Consider the following 9074-nt stretch of genomic DNA (forward strand, 5'->3'; position numbering starts at 1 on the left):
AAGTCTTTATCAACATGTACTGCTGAAATGATTTGTGAATAGATAACAAAATTTTTAGTTGAAACTGACTAATATTTAACCATGTTCTTAATGATCCCATGGACTAATTAACTAATTGGATATAAAGATTTTAATTCTTTTTTAGGGGGTGAGTGGGTACAGGGTTTGAGCTTAAAGGCACTCAACCATTGAGCCACATCCCCAGCCCTATTTTGTATTTTATTTAGAGACACAGTCTCACTGAGTTGCTTAGCACCTTGCCTTTGCTGAGGCTGGCTTGGAACTCATGATCCTCCTATCTCATTCTTTGAGCCACTAGGATTATTGGCATGTGCCACTGCACCCAGCTAATAGTTTAATTCTTTATGGACCTATTTTCTATGTCTTATGACAGGATAATTTCCAAAAAATGAAATTCACTTCTTGTTTTATTTTTTCAGAAATTTTATCAGTTTTATTGAGGTATAGTTAATATTTTTAAACAGTGCTTATTTAATTGATAAACTTGGAAATATGCATTTACTCATGATACTATCAACTACAATCAAGATATTAAACATGTTCATTACCTCCAAGAGGATCCTCATGTCCCTTTGTTGGTTTGTGTATGTGTCTATATGTATTAAGAACATGGAACATGAAATCTATCCTTTTAAGTGTATAATATCATATTACTAATTAGAGAGAGTATGTTATATAATAGGTCTAAAGAACTTACTCATCTTACACCATTGAAATTTTAGGCCCACTGAGCAAGGGCTCCCTATTTTATTCTCCCCTATATATCAGCCCCTGGAAACCAATATTCTATTTGTTTCTATGACTTTGACTATTTTAGATACCTCCTATCTAAAAAAGAAATCATGATGGATTTGTCCTTCTCTGACTTTTACCTTAATATAATATCCTCTAGTTTCATTTATGCTTTTGCAAATGATAAGATTCCTTCTTTTGATTTTTTTTAGACTGATAACACTTGGGTTGGGGGGGTACTTTCTTTATCCATTCATCTGTATATGGACATTTGGATTATTCCCATTATCTATTGTGAGTAATGCTATAATGAAGATAGAAATGTTCATATCTCTTTGGGATCCTAATTTCATTTCTTTCACATACATGCACCTCCATGCTGTTTTCCAGAAGTTGTTCTTTCACATTTTCACCAATTGTATAGAATGGTTTAATTTCTTGTTCTTTTATTTTGCACTCAACCAATATTTTTGCTGTTTATTTCTCTTTCTCATTTTTAATTTAACTCACATAGTTACACAAATACAAGACATGAAAATTTTGTTAATGAGGCAGATATTATTGGATCTTATGGGTCATAAGGTTCTTGAGACGAAACTGGCAGCCTCACAGTGTGCATCTTCCACAGATTCCTCTCCCTCTGGAACTCATTCAAAGCTTAGGTATTATTACTCAGAGAACAGGAAGAGCAGACACTGAAATGTGCAAGAAGTTACCACCACAGTCTAAATAGCCTCAACAGTTGCTGTCCTCTTGTTAAAGGATGTGTTGTGTAAGGTACAGAAATGAGTCTTTTAATTTAGAGAGAACACCCTGACACACCCCAAAATTCAGGTCCCCAGGATCAAAACAACATGTCAGGCTTAAAAATTTTATTAATGAATTTCTCTCTTTTCTTTAAAGATCATTCATTTATTTCCTGTTTCCAAGATCCAGTGAATCTTGGATGAAAAGAAAATACAGATGAAACGACATATTCTTTTTTACTGCCCTTATGGAACAAAATTAAAATGTGAAAAATAAAAGGAGGAATATGAGTGTATTGACTTTAATACAACAGAAAGAGATCAGCAATTGATTTGATACCTAACTTTAATTGGTTTTCTAAATAAACCAGGATGAATATTGTCCAGGTGTCAGAAAAACATGTTTAGTAAAGGTGAACTGGCTTGACTGAAATATTCTACTTATTTCTAGAAAATGGAAATCAATAGATAGTGCCTATAGCTAATTGAGGTCTTTCAAACCTAGGATAGGTTGAAAAGAAAATATGGTACAACTGATGACTGGATTCTGATTTGGACTGCACTTATATTATAATGTCAGGTAATTTTTACACAAGGTGATGATGTTCACTAAGAAGTGTTCTCCAATTATCCTCCTGAAGCAATGCACACACAAATTAGTAGGATTTGATGGGAACTCCAATTCAGTGGTCTTCCTTCCTTGCTTTCCCTCCTCTCTTCTTCCCTTCCCTCCCTCCTCCTCTGATTCTTTCTTTCTTTTTTCTTTCTGTTTTTAATCTTTTTATTTCTCTGTGGTGTTGGAAGTTTTCTTAGTTCAAACTAATATGTGGCCCAAAGTCACCAGACTAACATCTCATATATCTCTTTTAACTTTAAAATTATAGCTATAATTTCCACAACATTTCCACTACATATGAAGTATAATATAAAGCCAATTCTTCAATCATTCATAAATTTAGCTGTTAAAAAATTTCTGAAAGTATTTCTCTAGAATATTTTAAATACGACTGTTACTTACATAAATTCAAAGTCACCAGTGGTGATTATTTTCGAAAATAAAACTCAGCATAGTTATTTTATTTCAGTTTAAAAAGTTCTGTGATATCATCTTCTTATCTAGTCTCTGAGAAAAAAAAGTCAGAATTATAAATAAAACTACATGTGATTGCTGAAAAAGTCAGACATATTTATAATCAAGTGAATCACAGGGCATACATATATATATATACATACACGTATATATGTACATAGACCTATATATGTACATATACATATACATATACACATACATATTCATTATACCTTGTTTTCCTAATATGTATAAAATGCAGAAACCACTGAAATGGAATGAATTATACTCCAGAATTATCAGGCTCATTCTTTATCACTCATAAACTTGAATCTTAAATTAATTTTTAAAAGATACTAAAAATATTTTAAATGTCATACCATCCTTTTTATAAATATATATGAAATAATCCATAACTTTATAAATTATAATCTAATGAAACCTAGTACCTAGATCATTTTCCAGGTAAACAAATATACTTCTATTAACTAGAAGCTCTGGCTACTCTAAGCATGGCATCATTTTTGTAAATTAAATGTTTCAATAAGCATATCAAATATATGTTGCATGTAATCCATCAAAAATCATGCAAACATATGTAAATAAACTTTATAATAACTCTCCATTACCATTATGCAGGAACTGCCCATTCCATATTTTCTTCCCATTTTCACTGTTAATTTGTGAGTTAGCAAGAATCTATTTTGAGCAGACCAAAGATATCTCTGATTATATATAGAATAAGCAGGCACATGACATAAATGAGATATTTCCTCTCTATAGAATAATGTGTCCCATTTATAGTAATTCTTAAGATCAACTTCCTTTTCATATTTAGCAAAATTTTTAACAAATTTTCAGATGGATTAAATACATTATAGCATATTGAAAAAGGACATGTGAGGACAGAAATAAGGATTGAAATAAAATGTTTACAGTGTCTTGACAAATACATTCTTTGAACAATTAACTTTTTACCAGATAAATATGCAACATCAGGTTTACCAATTTGTTATGGAATAGTTATTAGGTTATTGTTATTATGTTTTTGCTCATGACCTGTACTTTTGGATTATCAAGTCTTTAGTCTTATAATCAACTTTTTAAATTATCAAACCCCATAACTTCAAGCTGTTTTATGTATAATATCCCTGATTGCATGTACCAAACTCATAATGAACAATGAGTTATGGATTGGAAAAAAAGGATTTATGCTTGTACCTGCATATAAATATTTGTTCACAAGTTAAACACACACAAGTGCTAAATCACATTTTTTAGTTTTTAATGTAAAATTGGAATATAAAGCATTTTTCATGAGAAAGTAATAAAATTTAAGAAAGCAATTAGAAAGTAAAAATATGCAAATGAGAGGCTAAATCCTTTTACATATAAATGGATTTATATTTATATAGAATAAATATGTACATATATAACATTTTATAAATATGTACATATAAAATATAAATATTTTATATATACTATAAAAAATAATTAATTTGGAATAATGAATTTCATGCTATTTTAAAACTGATGGAGCAGAAACAACCTCTGTTTTGCTTTCTTCTACATACTGGGTACCCTACATAATATATGACATCTAGTGGTATTAAATAAATATAAACATCACTCTTGATACTAACATCACATTTAGAAAAATACATAATATTAAAAATACTTTAAAAAAATGCATATGACTGAGAAAAATCACCACTGATAATCTTTCACTTAAGTTATTTCTGTGGGTTGAATTTGAAAAGAAAAAAGTAGTCTGAGTATGCAATTGGAACAGTCCACATAAAACAGTAATCATAACATCTAATTTTAAGCCAGTCATGTGGCTCATGCCTGGAATCCCAGCAGCTCTGTAGGCTGAGACAGGAGGATCTCTAGTTCAGAACCAGTCTCAGCAATGATGAGACGCTTAGCAACTCAGTGAGACCCTGTCTCTAAATAAAATACAAAGTAGGGCTGGGGATGTGGCTCAGTGGTGCAGTGACCCTGAGTTAAATCCCTATTACCAAAAAAAAAAAAAATCTAATTTTAAGGTTGAAGACAGAATTAATATAATGTCTGGTATGACAGAAACAGACCTAATGGACTCTGTATTTCTTATGCTGTTTGAGAGCAGGTCTTACAATGTTGATTACATTATTTTTAGATGAGCACGTGCAAAATCCTAGTTAACATCTAATAAATAAAAAACATAATGAATATTTCTGTTTTTATATGGAAAATAAAGGGGAACTGTCAAAGGAAAGATAATACTTAAAGCCAGGGGACTGGCTGTGATCTCCAGAGGGATGTGTTCACAGAGAAAAGTAGTCTGAACCCTGTAACATTAAGAATACAAGAGAGCAGGAAATGGTGAAGGGGATGAAAAGGACATCCTTGTAGCGGGACAAAAACCCATAATGCGTGCTCTGAAGAAAGTGTCATGAGAAGAGAATGGTAAGTTTTTAAAAATTCTGCTCATAGGTCAGAAAAAATGAGGATGGAGAATAGACCACTGGGCTTGTCGATGTGGTTCATTAGCGAACTTGTAAGGGCAATTTTGGTGGAGTGTTGGAGGTAACCTGATTGGAGTGTATTTCAGAGAAGAGACAAAGAAGTCTGGACACAGCAAGTAAAGACAAAGATTTTGATGAGTTTCCCTGCCACGTAAAAGAAAAAAAATGGCATGAGAGCTAGTGAGGAAAGAAAATATTTCAGATTGAAGAAATAACAAAATATTTGCACACTGATCTCATAGCAAGAAAAAAAGAAAAAAAAATATTAAGAATGATGGCGAGAGGAGGATCTCTGGAACAATGAAATGGAATAGGTGATGGATGATAGGATTCATCAATGAGTAGAGGGGCTGTCTTTAAAATGAATCACTAAGAGTTCATATTAACAAGTAGGATGGTTGGAGCATGCATGTGCTAACACTGGTAGATGGTTAGACGTGGTAGTGACTTTCTGTGAAAGTTTGCTAATGATTGCTACAGTTTTCTCAATGAAGTACTAAAAGTCATGCATTTAAAGTGAGACAAGTTAACTCACTCAGGTGTGCATTTTCCTCCAACCTGGTGTTGCATGGTTGTAAGCCTGGTATAGGAGAAAAGTTTAATTAGAAAAGATTTCTGTTTTTCCAAGGGAATAAAATAAAGCAAGAGTAACGTTTTTTAAAAAGGAATGGAGAATATATAAAAGGAACCAAAATCAGAGACCATGATTTTAATTTTGGTATATGGAAAAGCTATCAGGAGGGCAAAGGACAGTATAATAGTGCCCATGGAGCAGAACAGAGGTACTGATTAGATTTCAAGAGACTTGAGTTCTAGGTAGTGATTATGAAATGGAATAAAAGAGGAATGTGGTTAGAAAGGGGACACATGCATGCTTTTACATTTGCAGGGGTTAAATTATGGTAAGACAGGATCTCTAGGACTTTCCCATGGAAATGAATGATTGAGGTAGGATGAAACTCAAAACCAGTGAAGAAGGAGAGGTCAAACCAGAGAGATCAGGTATTAGATAGATTTTCCACACATTTACCTTTAAAATGGTCAAAATTAAGTCACAAGCAGAATTATAATTCTTGAAAAATAAATGTCATTTAATATTATAGGTTCTAATAAGAAAAAAAAATGATTAGAGTAAAAATGTGTATGCCCTAATTTCACCTTAATTTAAAACCTTGTTGTTGAATAAAAGGCTGACCTAATAGTCACATTACTTGTGGATCTTATTTTTAAGTGGTACTCAAAGGAACTCTACAAATTTGCAGATTAATGCCCCCCAAATATGTTGCAGTTAATATTGACAACTAACATGAAACAGAAAGCCTTCCTCCATGCTATAAATCGAGGGAGGGGAAAACATTTTAGGTATGTGGTATCAAAGCAGCTTCTCAAAACACTGACATATCCCCATATCAGAAGCAGTTATGTGACTAGGTTTTAGATGAAAAATAATATGGGAGATGGTTATGAATCTTAAGAACCTAAGCTATGGCTGGATTTTAACCCTAAAGTTGATGGTACAAGCAGTTGAGGCCTTTGCGAGATGATTAGGTTCTGCCTAAGGGCATTGATAAGTGAATGGGACTTGTGCCCTTTATAAGAGGCCTGAAATAGACCCCCTGCTGCTTCGCCATGTAAAATTGCAATTAAGGGAAGGCCTTTTAGAAAGTGAGTCCTAATCAGGCACTGAATCTGCTTGTGCCCTGATCTTGGACATCTCAGCCTTTAGAACTATGAGACATACATTGTTTTTGTTTATAAACTGCAAACTCTCTAACATTTTATTATAGCAGCCTGAAAAAAATGAAGACAAGGGTCCCTAGGACAGATAAAACCATCCCTTAGTTTCCATTGGGGAGTGGTTCTAGGAGCTCATGGATATGATTCTCTGCAGATGTTCAACTGTATTTGCATATAACCTATATACATCCTTCCTGCATACATTAAATCATCTCTAGATTACTTATGATACTTAATAAAATGTAAAGACTATGTAAATTATTTTTACACTGTATTGTCTAGGGAATAACGACAAGAAACAAAAAAGGTACATGTTTAGTAGAGATGCAATTGAGAGGATGGGGTCTTTTTGATCCAAAATTTTTGAATCCATGAATGTGGAAACTGCAACACAGTTTGTGTGTGTTAGAATAGGCAAAACTGACTTGTTGTGGTAGTTAACAGTCTCCAAATTTCAATGAACAACATAAAATAGATTTATTTATTCCTCACATTAATGTCCCATCCAGGTCAACAAAGTGGGTGTTCATCAAAGTCACCAAATAACCCAGGGCAACAAAGGCACCATATTACAGTGGCACAATAACACCTGCAAGATATAGATATAGATATAGATATAGATATAGATATAGATATCTCACATCTGTCCACAATTTGTCAGTCATGGCAATAAAGGCAAAGAACTGGAGTATTTACAAATAGCTGTAATGACTACAATAAAATGCTGATAAAATAAGTCAGCTAAATAACAACAAAAATAAATAAATATACATGTGTAACTCTTTTAGAAGAGGAAGGCTTAATTCTTCTAAGCAGTTAAGATTTATAATGTATCTATTGAATTGCTTCCTCGGGTACATCTATAAATGGGCACCAAGTAGGCCCTACCCTTAGCTCTTCATTCTCAAGGAATGCTATTGTCCTTTTTGTAAAACTGAATGTAAATATCCTATAGTCTTCCCAATCAGCTTATACTTTTTTTAGAAAAATATTAGAAACATTTTTCTTTACCCTGCACTATTACTTTTTTCTCTATGCTTACAATTGCTAATTAGACATAATCTAATAAATTCATAATTTCATGAAAACTGGACCTGGTTTCAGAAGTAAGAATTGGAAATATTCCCACAAAACCTTCAAATGTTAGTGATTTTTCCTTTCAGCAGCATTATTTAGCTTTTGCTATGGAAAAACAAATGGAACTGTATGTGAAGTATTTTGGTCATGCACAGCTGCACCCAGACGAGGTTAGCAGCTTATTGTTACTGTGGAAGATAATGTGGGTCAACACTTCCACAACATTTTTGAAAACTGTTTTTTAATAAAAACATGATTACTCCCTTAAAAGGGCGGTTGGTACCAGAAGGGTTAATGTATCACTATAGAGTTTTTGTTTTGATGGGAGTGACAGGCAATGTAAGAGAGATGCCAGGAAGAAGAACCCCCAAATGAACCAGTGTCATGCAGCTGACGCATACAATGCCAAGAGAGACAGGAAGTCAATTTCCAGATGGATCCTCACAAGGCAGGAAGCCTGGTGCCAACATCAGAATCATAAGTCCAAACTCTGTGTGGCTGTCAAGGCAGCCTAAAGGAAATTATCTCTGATAGTTCTATTGGAAAGAGTTAGGAGTGACAGCAATATAGATTGTGGGAAGTAATTCATAGTGTATACTAGGATGGGGAAAAAGAGGTTTATCATTTGTGTGTGGAACACACAGAAGGAATAATAAAATGAATATTATGTCATAGTATGAACTTTCACAGCTATACAATGTATTTGAAGATAATATTTTCAGATTAATAGCCTAAATGTGATAACCAAGGTAACAGAATATGTAAGAATGTAGTTTCCTACAGTCACACTACCAGGAATCAATGATACCCTTAGCTGTTCATTTCTCTGTGAATTTCACATGTAACATCTTTTGTTGACTCAGTTTTTTTATACATAAAATCATAGAATTGATAATCTTATAAGCTAATTTGGTAAGTTAATAAATGTAAATCACTTGGATGAAGGTATATACATATTAAGCACAAAATTACTTTATTGTCTATTGTTTTCATTCACATTAAGAATATCTGATTTGAATAATATGTCCCTATAGGAATTTGATAAAGTATTAAAACAATAATTAATTAGAAGTAGTAAAATGACTGAAATACATCCACTGGAAATATGTAAACCTGCATCACTTAAATTAATAACTATATATATTATTTTAAAAATATTCCTCAAGTTATAACTATATTTTT

At 32.7% G+C, this 9074-nt stretch overlaps 1 pseudogene; it reads right to left on the bottom strand.

The window, feature by feature from the left end:
* Window positions 1-3712: 3712 nt before the first annotated feature.
* On the bottom strand, window positions 3713-3833 carry LOC143398733 (small nucleolar RNA SNORA40; annotated as a pseudogene).
* Between the last annotated feature and the right edge of the window lie 5241 nt (window positions 3834-9074).

Source organism: Callospermophilus lateralis, chromosome 4 (assembly GCF_048772815.1).
Source record: "Callospermophilus lateralis isolate mCalLat2 chromosome 4, mCalLat2.hap1, whole genome shotgun sequence".
NCBI classification, from domain to species: domain Eukaryota; kingdom Metazoa; phylum Chordata; class Mammalia; order Rodentia; family Sciuridae; genus Callospermophilus; species Callospermophilus lateralis.